The 13654-nt window shown below is 39.4% G+C and overlaps 1 protein-coding gene and 1 pseudogene across 8 annotated transcripts in view; one reads left to right on the top strand and one right to left on the bottom strand.

The window, feature by feature from the left end:
* LOC105463925 (MAPK associated protein 1) overlaps positions 1 to 13654 on the bottom strand; it is a 270742-nt gene that overhangs the window by 155602 nt on the left and 101486 nt on the right. The gene's annotated exons all lie outside the window — the stretch shown is intronic.
* On the top strand, positions 719 to 3250 carry LOC139358276 (heterogeneous nuclear ribonucleoprotein A1-like; annotated as a pseudogene).

Genomic DNA, 13654 nt, shown 5'->3' on the forward strand with positions numbered 1-13654 from the left:
TTGAGCTCAGGAGTTTGAGACCAGCCTGGGCAATATGGTGAGACCCCGTCTCTATTAAAATACAAAAAATTAGCCGGGCATGGTGGCATGTGCCTGTAGTCCCAGCTACTCGAGAGGCTGAGGCAGGAGAATTGCTTGAACCCGGGAGGCAGAGGTTGCGGTGAGCCGAGATCATGCCACTGCACTCCAGCCTGGGATGGAGCGAGACTCTTGTCTTAAAAAAAAACAAAAACAAAACAAAAAAAAAAACAGAAAAAGAAACAGAAACAGAAACAGAAAAAGAAAAGGGAAAAGAAAAAGAAAAAAAAGGTAATAAATTGACAATCAGCTGACAATTTGAAGTTGAACAACATTCTCCAGAGCAGCTCCTAAATCAGGAAATGCCCCCAAGGCAGGTTTGAGAACAAATAGAAAAGTACTTCCTATAGCAAAACTTTCTCAGCACAAATGCAACTCATGAGGACCAACCAGACTCAACTTCATATCCCACAGCCTCTCCCTGACCTGATGGCTTTGCAAATGCAGTTAGAATCTGAAATTTAACATATCCAACACCGATTTCTTCTTCACTGGCATGTCTGTCATTCTATATACTCTATCTCAACTAAGGCTTTCATCATCTACTCATCATGCAAGCTAGGAATCCTAATTCCTCTTTCTGTCTCACACTCTACCATCCAAATGTCTCTGAAATGTCTCCCAAATCTCTCTCATTCCCATGCTTATTGCCAATGCCCCAGTTCAGGCTTCATCAGCTTCATCATCCGTCAGTGAGACCACTGCAACAATCTCCAACTATCTCTTTATTTTTAAAAATCCTTCTCTCTCCAAATCTTTCTTTCCTTACTGCCACCAATGTGATTTTTCTCAAATCACAGACCATGCCAGTCATGTAGAAACATATGATGGCCTAGTGCTAGCATTCCAACTCCTTAGATGGCATTTAGTGCCCTTCACAATCTGGTCCCTCATATCATTGCTGATGTACACTGAACAGTAATTAAGAGCACAGACTCGGGGTCAGCTAGGTCCAGGTCGGAATCCTGGCTTTACCACTTCCTTAGCTGCTAGACCTTAGACTTTGGGCAAGTAACCTCACCTCTCAGAACTTCCATTTACCCACTTGGAAAGCAAATAAGATGTATCTAAAATGCCTGCCACACAGTCACTGATCAAGAAACATAGCTCTTCTTCTGTCCTTCAATTCAAATACCTCCTCTTCCAAGAAGGTAGAAGCCCAAATAAATTCCCTCTTCTCTCCTCCCCTAACAATTTGATTTGCACAGACTTACAGTTTCACTTTTTTCTGCAACTACCCTCACCACCTCCTTCCCCACACCCTCTCATTCAGCTATGAATTACATAAAGGGAAAAATAGCCTCATCCATTTTGTATCCTCCTAGAGCCTACAACACAGCAGGGGTTTCACGCTACCTGGCTAAATCAAAAGGACTCCGCAGACTCTCTTTCAGAATGGACCCACCAGACCTACCAATTCTCTGTCCCAGGTAGAGTGGCTATACCTCTCCTACTTCCCAGCCCCTGTTCTTCAGGAACACTCTTTCCTCTCTGAAACACCCCCAGCACCTAACAAAGGGCCCGACACAGTTACTTACACATATTGATGGAATAAATAATTAATATTCTTTTAAAACATGATTTAAACACTTGCATTATATGATAGCATATGGTGGTACCAACTATTCTTCAATTGTTAGAAATGGAGGCTGTTTACAATATTCCATTATTATAAATAATCTCATAAACATTTTCCTATACAAACGTGAACATATTTCTAGAAGAAGATTACTAGGTCAAAGAGTATGAATGTTTTGTAACTTGTGATATATACTGGAAAAGCTCAGTCTTTTAAAAAGTGTCTCTAGGCCAATTATGAAATATCAATACTATGAACCAAAGGTTATCCAATTAATAATTAGTTCATAAAATGTGAAAACTTAAAAATCTAAATTAACTTCTAATACACAGAATGTTAACAGATATAGAATTGAAATACATGTATTTGAACATGCTAATAAAACATTATCTAAAGCAGCTTTTTTCTTAGCTGATCCTATTAATTAAAATAATATACATTAGCTGCTTATCATAAAATTAATTTCAAAATCATATACCTGATAGTTTCCAAAGTAGGGGAAGCAGAAAGAATACAGATGGGATTTAGTTCAAAATAATCTTGAATTAAGAAATACCATGCTATGTTTGTCAGCTTAGTCCTTTCTGTCTGTGGACACACCAAGGAAGCATCGTTAAAGTCTCTCTTTTCCCTGCCGTCCTAAGTCAGAGTCTCCTAAAGAGCCCGAACAACTGAGGAAGCTCTTCATGGGAGGGTTGAGCTTTGAAACAACTGATGAGAGCATGAGAAGCCATGCCGAGCAATGGGGAATGCTCTCGGACTGTGTAGTAATGAGAGATTCCAACACCAAGCACTCCAGGGGCTTGGGTTTGTCACATATGCCACTGTGGAGGAGGTGGACACAGCCATGAATGCAAGGCCACACAAAGTGGATGGAAGAGTTGTGGAACCAAAGAGAGCTGTCTCAAGAGAAGATTCTCAAAGACCTGGTGCCTACTTAACTGTGAAAAAGATATTTGTTGGTGGCATTAAAGTAGACACTGAAGAACATCACCTGCGAGATTATTTTGAACAGTAAGGAAAAACTGAAGTGATTGAAATCACAATTGACTAAGGCAGTGGCAAGAAAAGGGGCCTTGCCTTTGTAACCTTTGACGGCCATGACTCTGTGGATAAGACTGTCATTCAGAATACCATACTGTGAATGGCCACAATTGTGAAGTTAGGAAAGCCCTGTCAAAGCAAGAGATGGCTAGTACTTCATCCAGCCAGAGAGGTCGAAGTGGTTCTGGAAACTTTGGTGGTGGTCGTGAAGGTGATTTCGGTAGGAATGACAACTTTGGTCATGGAGGAAACTTCAGTGGTTGTGGTGGCTTTGGCGGCAACCATGGTGATGGTGGATATGGTGGCAGTGGAGATGGCTATAATGGATTTGGTACTGATGGAAGCAATTTTGGAAGGTGGTGGAAGCTACAATGATTCCGGTAATTACAACAGTCTTCAAGTTTTGGACCCATGAAGGGAGGAAACTTTGGAGGCAGAAGCTCTGGCGGCTATGGTGGTGGAGGACAGTACTTTCCCAAACCATGAAACCAAGGTGGCTATGGTGGTTCCAGTAACAGCAGTAGCTACAGCAGCGGTAGAAGATTTTAATTACTTCCAGCAAACAAAGCTTAAAAGGAGAGGAGAGCCAGAGAAGTGACAGGGAAGCTACAGGTTACAACAGAGTTGTGAACTCAGCCAAGCAGAGTGGTGGCAAGGCCCACCTGCTACAAAGAAGACATGTTTTAGACAAATACTCACGTGTATGGGCAAAAAACTCGAGGACTGTATTTGTGACTAATTGCATAACAGGTTATTTTAGTTTTTGTTCTGTGGAAAACGTAAAGCATTCCAACAAAGGATTTTAATGTAGATTTTTTTTGGTACTCATGCTGTTGATTGCTAAATGTAACAGTCTGATCATGACACTGAATAAATGTGTCTTAAAAAAAAAAAAAAAGGGCCAGATGCGGTGGCTCATGCCTGTAATCCCAGCATTTTGGGAGGCCGAGGTGGGAGGATCACGAGATCAAGACCATCCTGGCTAACACGGTGAAACCCTGTCTCTACTAAAAAAAAACATAAAAAATTAGTCGGGCGTGGTGGCAGGCGCCTGTAGTCCCAGCTACTTGGGAGGCTGAGGCAGAAGAATGGTGTGAACCTGGGAGGTGGAGCTTGCAGTGAGCCGAGATTGCGCCACTGCATTCCAGCCCGGGCGACAGAGCGTGACTCCATCTCAAAAAAAAAAAAAAAAAAAAGAAGAAGAAGAAGAAGAAGAAGAAGAAATATCCAGGCTGGGTACAGTGTCTCATGTCTGTAATCCCAGCACTTTGGGAGGTCGAGGAGGGAGGATCACTTGAGGTCAGGAGTTTGAGACCAGACTCCATCTCCACTTAAAAAAAAAAAGAACTTGGCATGGTGGCACATGTCTGTAGTCCCAGCTACTCAGGGGGCTGAGGTGGGAGGTTCACTTGATCCTGGGATGTTGAGGATGCAGTGAGCTATGATTGAGCCCCTGCCCTTTGGCCTGGGCAACAGAGCAAGACCCTGTCTCCAAAAGAAAAAAAAAAAGAAAAGAAAAAAAGAAATACCCGTATCAAGTGAGTTAGCTGAATTAAGCCTTATGGACTAAAGGCTTGGCTAGCATTGCTATTTAATATCAAGGTTTCCCAATAATAAATTGAATATCAGACCTAAACTGCTGCTAAGTGTTCAGTTTCTCTCCCAAGGAAAAGAAACAGAGAAAGGATAGACAGCTTAGCTTCTGCAATTAAAGAGACAAAAAGCAGGCAACATTATTCCATTAGTAATAACTGCACAAACAGATCATTATGTGTAATTTTAATGCCGAAATAAATATATCAGTGTATCCAGACGATGTAATGATGCAAATTGATAAAAGAGTTATTTGTAGCCTTCAAAAGAGTCATTCTCTGAGAAGAATGGCTACAGTTCTATTCCACCAGTACCTTTATCCCAACTTCCTCAAGAAGGACCAAAGGATGCTATATTCTATCAATGGTCTTGTCTTTAATAACATAGTAGGCAGACTTGGTACAGGGGTCTCAAATTATCACCACTCTAATGACAATTAATGGACTTCATTTGATCAGAAGCAATAATCTCAAACAAAATCTGGCCTAAATTGGTCTAATTCAGGTTTTACCGGCTATGGGAAATAAAGAGGGTCAACATGAGAAAAGAAAAGAAAAAAAAAAAGAAAAAAACCCAAACACCAGAATTGTAACATTTTGATCTTAATAAAATGCTGGCTTTATGGACTCACAAAAAGAATTCCTTTTTTTTTTTTTACATTCAAAATGGTAATATTGAATTTATAAATGGATTTTGTGTAAAATTCTATGACAAATCCGTTCAGAGATAGGGGCTTGGCTTTGTAGTGCTATCTTAACCTTCAATAAATCTGGAATGCTTAAAGGCTATTAAATTAACATTTCCCTGATCTGGCACCTGTAGTCAAGTTAATTTGTCAAAAACATTTCTTCAGTTTGTCACTGGACACTGTATTTTCTGACAAGTTAAGCTTAAAATAAAATTGACAAAATCTCATTAATTTCCTCTGAATCACCAACCTTGGTTCCATTAAGCTTTTATTATTAAGAACGTCAACTGCCACTCTTTCTTTAACAAGGTCAAGTTCTGATCTGGGTACCTCCAGGATTCTTGCTATACTAATAGAAACTAGGGAGGCAGTACAGTGTGATTAAGAGCACCAGTCGGGGCATCAGATAGATCTGAGTTCAATTATAAGCAATGCCACTTACTATGTGTGCTTGGACAATTTATTTAAGCTCTGTGAGTCACTATTTTCTCATCTACAAAATGTGGATAATAAAAGTACCTCCTCAAAGAATTGGTGAAACGATTCCATAAGACCGCATGGGCCGGTGTGGTAACTCACACCTGTAATACCAGCATTTTGGGAGGCTGAGGCAGCTGAATCACCTGAGGTCAGGAGTTCGAGACCAGCCTGGCCAATATGGTGAAGCCCCGTCTCTATTAAAAATACAAAAAATAGCCAGGTGTGGTGGCGGGCACCTGTACTCCCAGCTACTCGAGAGGCTGAGGCAGGAGAATCATTTGAACCCAGGAGGTAGAGGTTGCAGTGAGCCGCCATTGCACTCCAGCCTGGGTGACAACAGTGAAACTCTCTCTCAAAAAAAAAAAAAAAAAAAAAAAAAAAAAAAAAAAAAAAAAAAAGACTTCATGTAAAGCACTTATTACTGGGCCTTGTCTCACAGTAAATGCTCAAGAAATATTGGTTATTATGGTGTTTTTTCCTACTTTTTATCTACTTTTATATGGATAGACTTTTTTTAAAAAATTGCCATTCAGACTTCTGAAACTACAAGGAATCTGAAGGGTCATCCCCTTTGAAGTATCTTCAACAAATGATTGTCTTACGACCTCTCCTGAACACCTTCACTGGTGATGTCCCTGTCACTAGGTGAAGCAGCCCCTTTCTTCAGCCTTTGGCAAACAGTTTTGCCAGCTAAAATGTGTTTATTTCCACTGAGGTGCAATCTCTCTGCAAGTTTTACTCACTGGTCTTAGTGCCAACCCTCATGAAATTTGAACAAATCTACCTCTACCTCCACAGACACCCTTTCATATACCTAGGATCTCAAACAAAAAACTCGGTTACTAAACACCATAGAATAAGCCAGGCTATAATCCTTTCAAGAGTACAACACAGCACAGAAAATAGCATTTTGTAACTTTTCCTTCTATAACATCTATGATAAATGTAAATCCTTATTTTTTTGAGATGGAGTCTTGCTCTATCACCCAGGCTGGAGTGCAATGGTGCGATGTCAGCTCACTGCAACCTCTGCTGCCCGGGTTCAAGTGATTCTCCTGCCTCAGCCTCCCCAGTAGCTGGAATTACAGGCACTTGCCACCACACCCGGTTATTTTTTGTATTTTTAGTAGAGGCGGGGGTTTGCCATGTTGGACAGGCTGATCTTGAACTCCTGACCTCAGGTGATCCAGCTGCCTCAGCCTCCCAAAACGCTGGGATTATAGGTGTGAGCCACCACGCCAGTCTGCAAATGTAAATCTTTAGTCCTAGACTCCAAACAAGGAAGGAGGTTTTACTCTCAGAAATTATTCTCTCAATTAAAACAAACCCTCTATATTTTGATGCTCCGACATTTTTGAGACAGAAATAAAATGCCTAGCAACTATTGGTTTAAACAATCTGTTATCAAATGAAGTTTGATGAATAGCCTCAAATAATTCTTTTGTTTCAAGGTATCAACTGAAAAACTAGCAATCATTCATATTCAAATATAGGTAAGACATTTCATAAAACATGGGGGGAAGTATGAAGGAAAAAAAAAAAAAAGGCCAGTCCATTCCATATCAGAAACAATTATTTTCTTAAAGACCTAAATCCAGAAAGCAATTCCTGATACTGGCAATTCCTGATATCGGCAGTTTTCATCAACCTAAGTTACATTTGCTAGACTCCTCTTTGCTGAGTCAACTGAACTGATGTGGACTCTAGCCCTGCCAGCCTTGAGCTGTGCAGCCTTGGTTAAGCCCATAATCTCTCTGAAAGTCAATTTCCTCTCCCATAAAATAGAGATGAGACCATCTACTTCAAAAGAATATCAGGAAGTATAAAGTGAAAACAAAGCATGTTAAAATCCTCTGTGAACTGCAAACTATCATAGAAATGTCAGTTATTCCTTATTATTGAAATTTAAGCTGTTACTCAGACCAGGCAGATTTTTGGACAAAATGCCCCTTCAAGCAAACATGAAATTGAGAAGTAGGGGCAACAAGGAAAGGTCTCTATCTTAATTATTTTGAGAGAAGAACCACATTCTCTTCTCATCCAGCCTTGGGGCAGTTACAGCATGTATCAGAATGTGCTCTCATACAGTTACAATCTAGCCATCTTAAAGCATGTAAAATGTCCACTTCAAATTTTCAAAGCCATGATGGGATTCTGTATATCATTAATGTTACACAGTGCTTTGCATTTAATTATACAAACAATAGCTTCCATAATGATGATATTATCAGGGAAAGGTAATTTGCATGAACTAAGCCCCATCACCGAGCATAAGTTTAGGGACCTCTTCATTATTAAATCATTTATATAATAAAATCAATATGCTTTAAAAGTAAAAATAGGTTTTTTTAAAAAACCATAAAGAAGAGTTACATGTTTTAAACTCTATCAATTATCATAATATAATGAGTCTTGAAGATTTAATATCAACTTTTAAAATTAAAACTCAATGGAGAATGTATATTTGACTCCATTACTAGATGATGTATCTCTAAAAAAGGTTATAGTACAGCCATTATCACCTTCCTAAATTATATGGAAATTTTGGTATAACCCTCCAACTACCCCGAGGACAATTTAATTTCGAAGATAGCAAAGTATTTTGAGAATGTAAAATTGCATAAATATTGAAGGAAATAATCCAGGCACATATTGTCATATTCATTTCTTGCACGGTTTCATTCGATTAAACATTACAGAAATTTTAAACATCCCTATTCACATTAAAATCGTTTCCTTAATTTTAAATAGTGTAAAAAATCCGCAAATTTCTATACAGTGGTAGGTTCATAACTGTTTTATCACTTTAAGATTCAATGTTCCTTAATGATATAACTCAAAAATTTCACTGTATCATTATTTAGTAAGTCATAAAAACCTCTTAAAATTAATCTTTCACGCCCATCCAGCTTACCCAAAGTTAGAATTTAATTAGATGGTCTTGGCATAAATGGGCTTACTACTTTATTTGCTCAATCAGTGTACGTCTCTTCAGTAATTATAATTAATTCAAGTCCCTGGCGCACCTCCTAGCAAACAATGTAAAAACATCAGACAAAATGGAAATAAATAGGTTCACATTTCTTCAATTACAACATTCACTTTCATCCTCAAAACGCACATGTGAAATAACTGGGATAGGTGTTACTCTATGTAACACATAAAGGCCAACACCAGGAACCTACACCTCTGGTGACAGAGAGGGATGCTCCTCCTCAGCAGAAAATATATTATGGTTGGTTACATTGTGATACAACTGCAAAGAGCCAGTTGAGGAAGTCTGCTTTTAACACAGTTTGCAAATGCATGTTGAAATATAAATAGCAGCCCACGCCTATAATCCCAGCACTCTGGGAAGCTGGGGTGGGAGGATCACTTGGGCCCAGGAATCGAGACCAGTCAAGGCAATATAAAGAGACCCTATCACTACAAACAAATTTAAAAATTAGACAGGTGTGACGGTGTGAGCCTGTGATCTCAGCTATTCAGGAGGCTGAGGTGGGAGGATCATTTGAGTCTGGGAAGTTGAGGCTACAATCAGCCATGATTGCACCACTGAGCTCCAGCCTGGGCAGCAGAGGGAGACCTTGTCTCAAAAAGAAAAGAAAGAAATAGAAACATCAGCAAATGAAAGAAGAGATAAATTACTAATTATCTAGAACAGTGCTTCCTGTTGGAAAGAATCACTTGTAACTACCTACAAAATTTACAATTGAGAAGCAGCCCAAAAAGTCTGATTATCGGCCTTTCATCCAGCATCTTCCAGATAGCATCACAAAGAAAGCAGTAAGCGGCAGAAAACTTTTATTTCTAAAACTGAGGGGACAGCAAGATCCACAGGATAATACAAACTGTCAGACACATTACTCAATTAGGTAGTCAGCATAGCAACACAAAGTAAAAGTAGCCAGCTACGAAGCTGACAGTCTTGATGGGAGATGGGGCCAGGCACAGAAAGCGCATTCCTCTGTACACAGCCTCTGCACTCTCCACCACAACTCTCTCTGCAACTGGCAGGTCACCGCTGCTGACTGTCATTTATTGGGCACCTATCAGGGTCCAAGCACTTTTCATACATTATCTCATTTAATATGCCCAACAGTCCTGTGAGGATTGCTCATTTCCTCTTAGAGCTGTTCATTAAGTAGGCTGTTTCAAAACCCTCAGCTAGTGCAGCCTGGGCAACAGAGCAAGACCCTGTCTCAAGCAAAACAAAACCAAACCAGGTAGAACCTTCTGATTCCGTTTTCTCTCCTTTCTATAAGAGATGGGGTCTCACTCCTTTGTCCAGGCTGGAGTACAGAGGTGTAAACATGGCTCACTGCATACTTGACCTCCTAAGCTCAGGCAATCCTCACACCTCAACCTCCCAAGAAGCTGGGAATACAGCAACACCACCACACTAGCTTTTTTTTTTTTTTTTTTTTTTTTGGTAGAGACAGAGTCTCAATTATGTTGTCCAGGCTAGTCTCAAACTCCTGAGCTCAAGCGATCCTCCTACCTTGGCACTCCAACATGTTGGGATTATAGGTGTGAGCCTATAATCTCACTCAGCTTCTGTCTGATTCAGTTGTCAAGAAGCAGTGGTCAAGCACCAACTTCTAGGCCACAGACAATCTGTACTTGGACTATGAGGCTCATCAGTAATTGTGAGGTGTATCTGTTACTAAATCTGGCTACCCAGGTGGCAGTACCCAATTGTGCTCTGATAACGACAAAAGAGGAAAATAACAACATGGTCCTTTGAGAGATGGGCAAGCAGTATATGGCATCAAGCTCCAATACAAGCAAAGGGTCTGAGGAGACAAAGGTCCATCTCAGGTTGCAATTCTCTGCAGAAATGGGCAGCACAACACCTGCTCACTTGCAGAAACTGACAAGTCACTCAGGTACCAAGGTCTCCGGGGTTTCTCCTCAGCCCCCTGGAAGTATTTTCCTTGTGTTCGTCCTGAGTCTTAGTCAGTCCAATCTTCTCTGAGGTCCTAACTAAACCAGACACAGAGAGAGTCGGGATTTTATCTTATTAAAATAGATATGGCTAATTTGTCTTTTCAAATTCATTTTAAATTAAATTGGATTTCCTCGGAAGGCTGCTAGGTCAGTTCCCCTGCTGCGAACACAGGACAAAGGTTAATTGCAAGCCCTTCACCAGCTCTTCTGCTCTCTTGGGCAGACTCTGATAACCTGCCCCGAGAGGTGGGCAAGGCTTTGGTTTATTGGGCAATAATGTTGCCATTAGAGCCATTTACCATTATGCCAAGAAACATTTTATTTTTTTTTAACTAAATAACAAGGTATGATTCCAACAACAAGAAAGAAATGTAATGATGTTACCAACTGATAGTTAATTCTAAAATGCAACACTCAAAGAATAAGACCTAACCTATTTGCTTCCCTAAAAGGCTCCGATAGATGCAAAAGTACACACTCTCCTAGAGCAACCAATGTAAAATTCCATTAACATTTTCACTTAATTTATCTCATTTAGACTGTCTACATTCATGAAAATTTAACCCAGTAATTCCCTGTTATACAAAGCATAACAAAGTATGAATATTTAAATACAATGTAAATAAAACACTTTATCAATTACATTTTTGTATTCTAAATTAGTGACTTCACTTAGCATGTCTGCCTTGCACAGCACCACACTATTTTTCAATTAAAGGTCCAGATGTTTCAAAGGCTCCAGTAGGCAACGGCAGTTATGAGAAATGCTTTATCTGCATTGTAATCATCACCACCACATCAGCTCCAGGCTGCATTAACATACTCATGTTTTATTCCAGCTCCCCTTCTAACAGAGCAGGTAATTAAACAACACAGCAGAGAAACACAATCCTAAGAGCTGCACAATTTCCTTACAAGCATTCACCTGAGCAACACATTTTCATACATGATTTTAAATTCTTCTAGAAAACATTTCATTACATAGTTAAACCTGCTTTAGCAGGAACACTGATAATTTCAATAATATGTTGTTAATAAAGAATGAGTAACAGCACATATGTACCAAATTTATCTCCAAATGGTACTGAAAGTGCAAGAGGGACTGTACGTACTTGTGCTTGTGTGTACTGATAATCAACAAGAAGTCTGTGTGTGTAAAAAAAACACTACCAGTTGTTACAATCTAAGCCATCTCTTCTCAATTTTAATGCCAATGTCATCTCTTGAACAAGTCAATTAGACATTTATTCTTACTATACAGAAAGAACAACTCACCTGAGCTGAGGCTGAGCAAGTATACCAATTATCTCCGTTCCTATTCGATAGTAAAATACCACCAGAGCAAAACAAAACGCAATGCTGACAGCGGCAACAAAAATACTATTGCATTTATTATTTAGTTAATTAAATGATTCCCTTATTTACAAACGGAAAATAACCTATGGTATAAAAGATACCGCTGTGCATAGTAAACATAGTATAATTTAATGAGAAAATATAGTTCCTCATCATTAAAAGAAACTAGCAAAATTCACTTTAATTATAACTTTTTATTATTCTATAAACATTTTTTATTTTGAAATATTCCAAGAGGAGATGTCCTAAAAAAGATGCTATTCAAAAGATAAATGCCTTTACAAATATTAAAACCTCAGACAGGTCAAATCCTGGCAGGTTACACTTCAGTATCTGAAAGCAGACAGCTTCCATTCCTTCCTGAAGGAACCTTAGGTGGAACATTTTTAATACATCACTGTGTCACTTTTTAATGTGCCCCAATCTATTAACCACATGGCAAACTAACAGGGATTTTTAAAATATGGGTTTTATGGCTTTGTGCTGGTGATTAATTAAATAAATAGCCACCGTTTCACAAATCATCCCTCTAATTAGTCTAAAACAGACACTTTGCATTCACTGGTATTATTGCCATGTGAAGCTCACAGAAGGGCACGCGTGGTACCGCACGGCCGCATCTCTGCACTTTGGAACCCATTGTCGCGGGCTCCACGGCTGGCATCCCACCCTGCCATCCAGAGGCAGAGGTGTCAACTTTGCAGGTGCTGTAGTCAGCTGGAATTTGGCTCCAGCTGCTCAGAAAAGATGTTCTCCTTAATTATTCTCCCTCACCCTAAAGGAAACAATGCAACAACAAAGGAATAAAGTGCAATCTCCAGCTGCAAAAAGAGGTTTCACCAACACAGTTCATGGAATGAATAAGAAAGTTGGTTGATTTAGGAATAAGTAGGGAGCTACGTTAAACAGGTTTTCCTGAGAAATCAAAACATGTTATGTCATCTTGAATTCAGGTATTAAGCAATTACTTCCAAATCCTATCATTTAAAAGACTCCATTCAAAGACTGAGGAGATCATTCTCTTTGAAACTGATAGGAATTCAACCTAACTTGTTTTAGTAGCATATTTTATAAGATAATTCCTCTGAAAGCAAATTAAACTTAGAAATAATTTTTAGTACCAGAAAAAAAAATCAAATGGGAATATTTCAAGAACCCAATTTCCTTCAGGAAATACATTAAGTGGTTTCCTAATCTTTTAAACTTCATTATGTTTAGAGGAAGGCAGGGAGGGAAGAAGGGTGTAGGGAGGCGGTGGGAAGAAAGAAGGAAAAGAAAAGGGGTGAAGGGAAAAGAAAACGGAAAGAGGACATGGGAAAAATTCAGTAGGGATAACACACCAAAATATGCTCTAAATTATTCTGCAGAAAGGGCTGTCCTCATATCCCTTCTTTAAGGTTTCTAGGAAAGGGAAGAAGAAATGGGGTATAGTAGAAAAGACCTAGACCCTTAAGCAAGATAGACTCTGACAGGTCTTGTGCCTTTCTCTAAATCATGTGATCCCATTTACCCTCAGTTTCCTCCCTTATAAAGGATTTTAGCCCCTATCTTCAATATCATAGGGAAACTGAGATACTGTCCTAGCACATTCCCTGCATAGAGCAAATGCTCAAAAATTATGGCCATGAGAAACTGCACCAGACAATGAAATGGGTTGAAGGGAGAGTCTAGGTTCTTTGTTTTAATTCTCTACATGCCTTTCTGAAAGAGCCAAGATGATTGTAGCCAACACTGCAGATGCTGTGTTCTTGATATGAAAAGGAGAGACAAAAGCACAAAAGATTCATCAACACAGGACAGTCACATTATGTTCACTCTACTGAAGAAAACCTGAACCTTCTACAATTGAGAAGAAACAGTGTAGTTTCTCTGACTGTCACCTTTAC

The sequence above is a fragment of the Macaca nemestrina genome, chromosome 14, assembly GCF_043159975.1.
Source record: "Macaca nemestrina isolate mMacNem1 chromosome 14, mMacNem.hap1, whole genome shotgun sequence".
Taxonomy (NCBI): domain Eukaryota; kingdom Metazoa; phylum Chordata; class Mammalia; order Primates; family Cercopithecidae; genus Macaca; species Macaca nemestrina.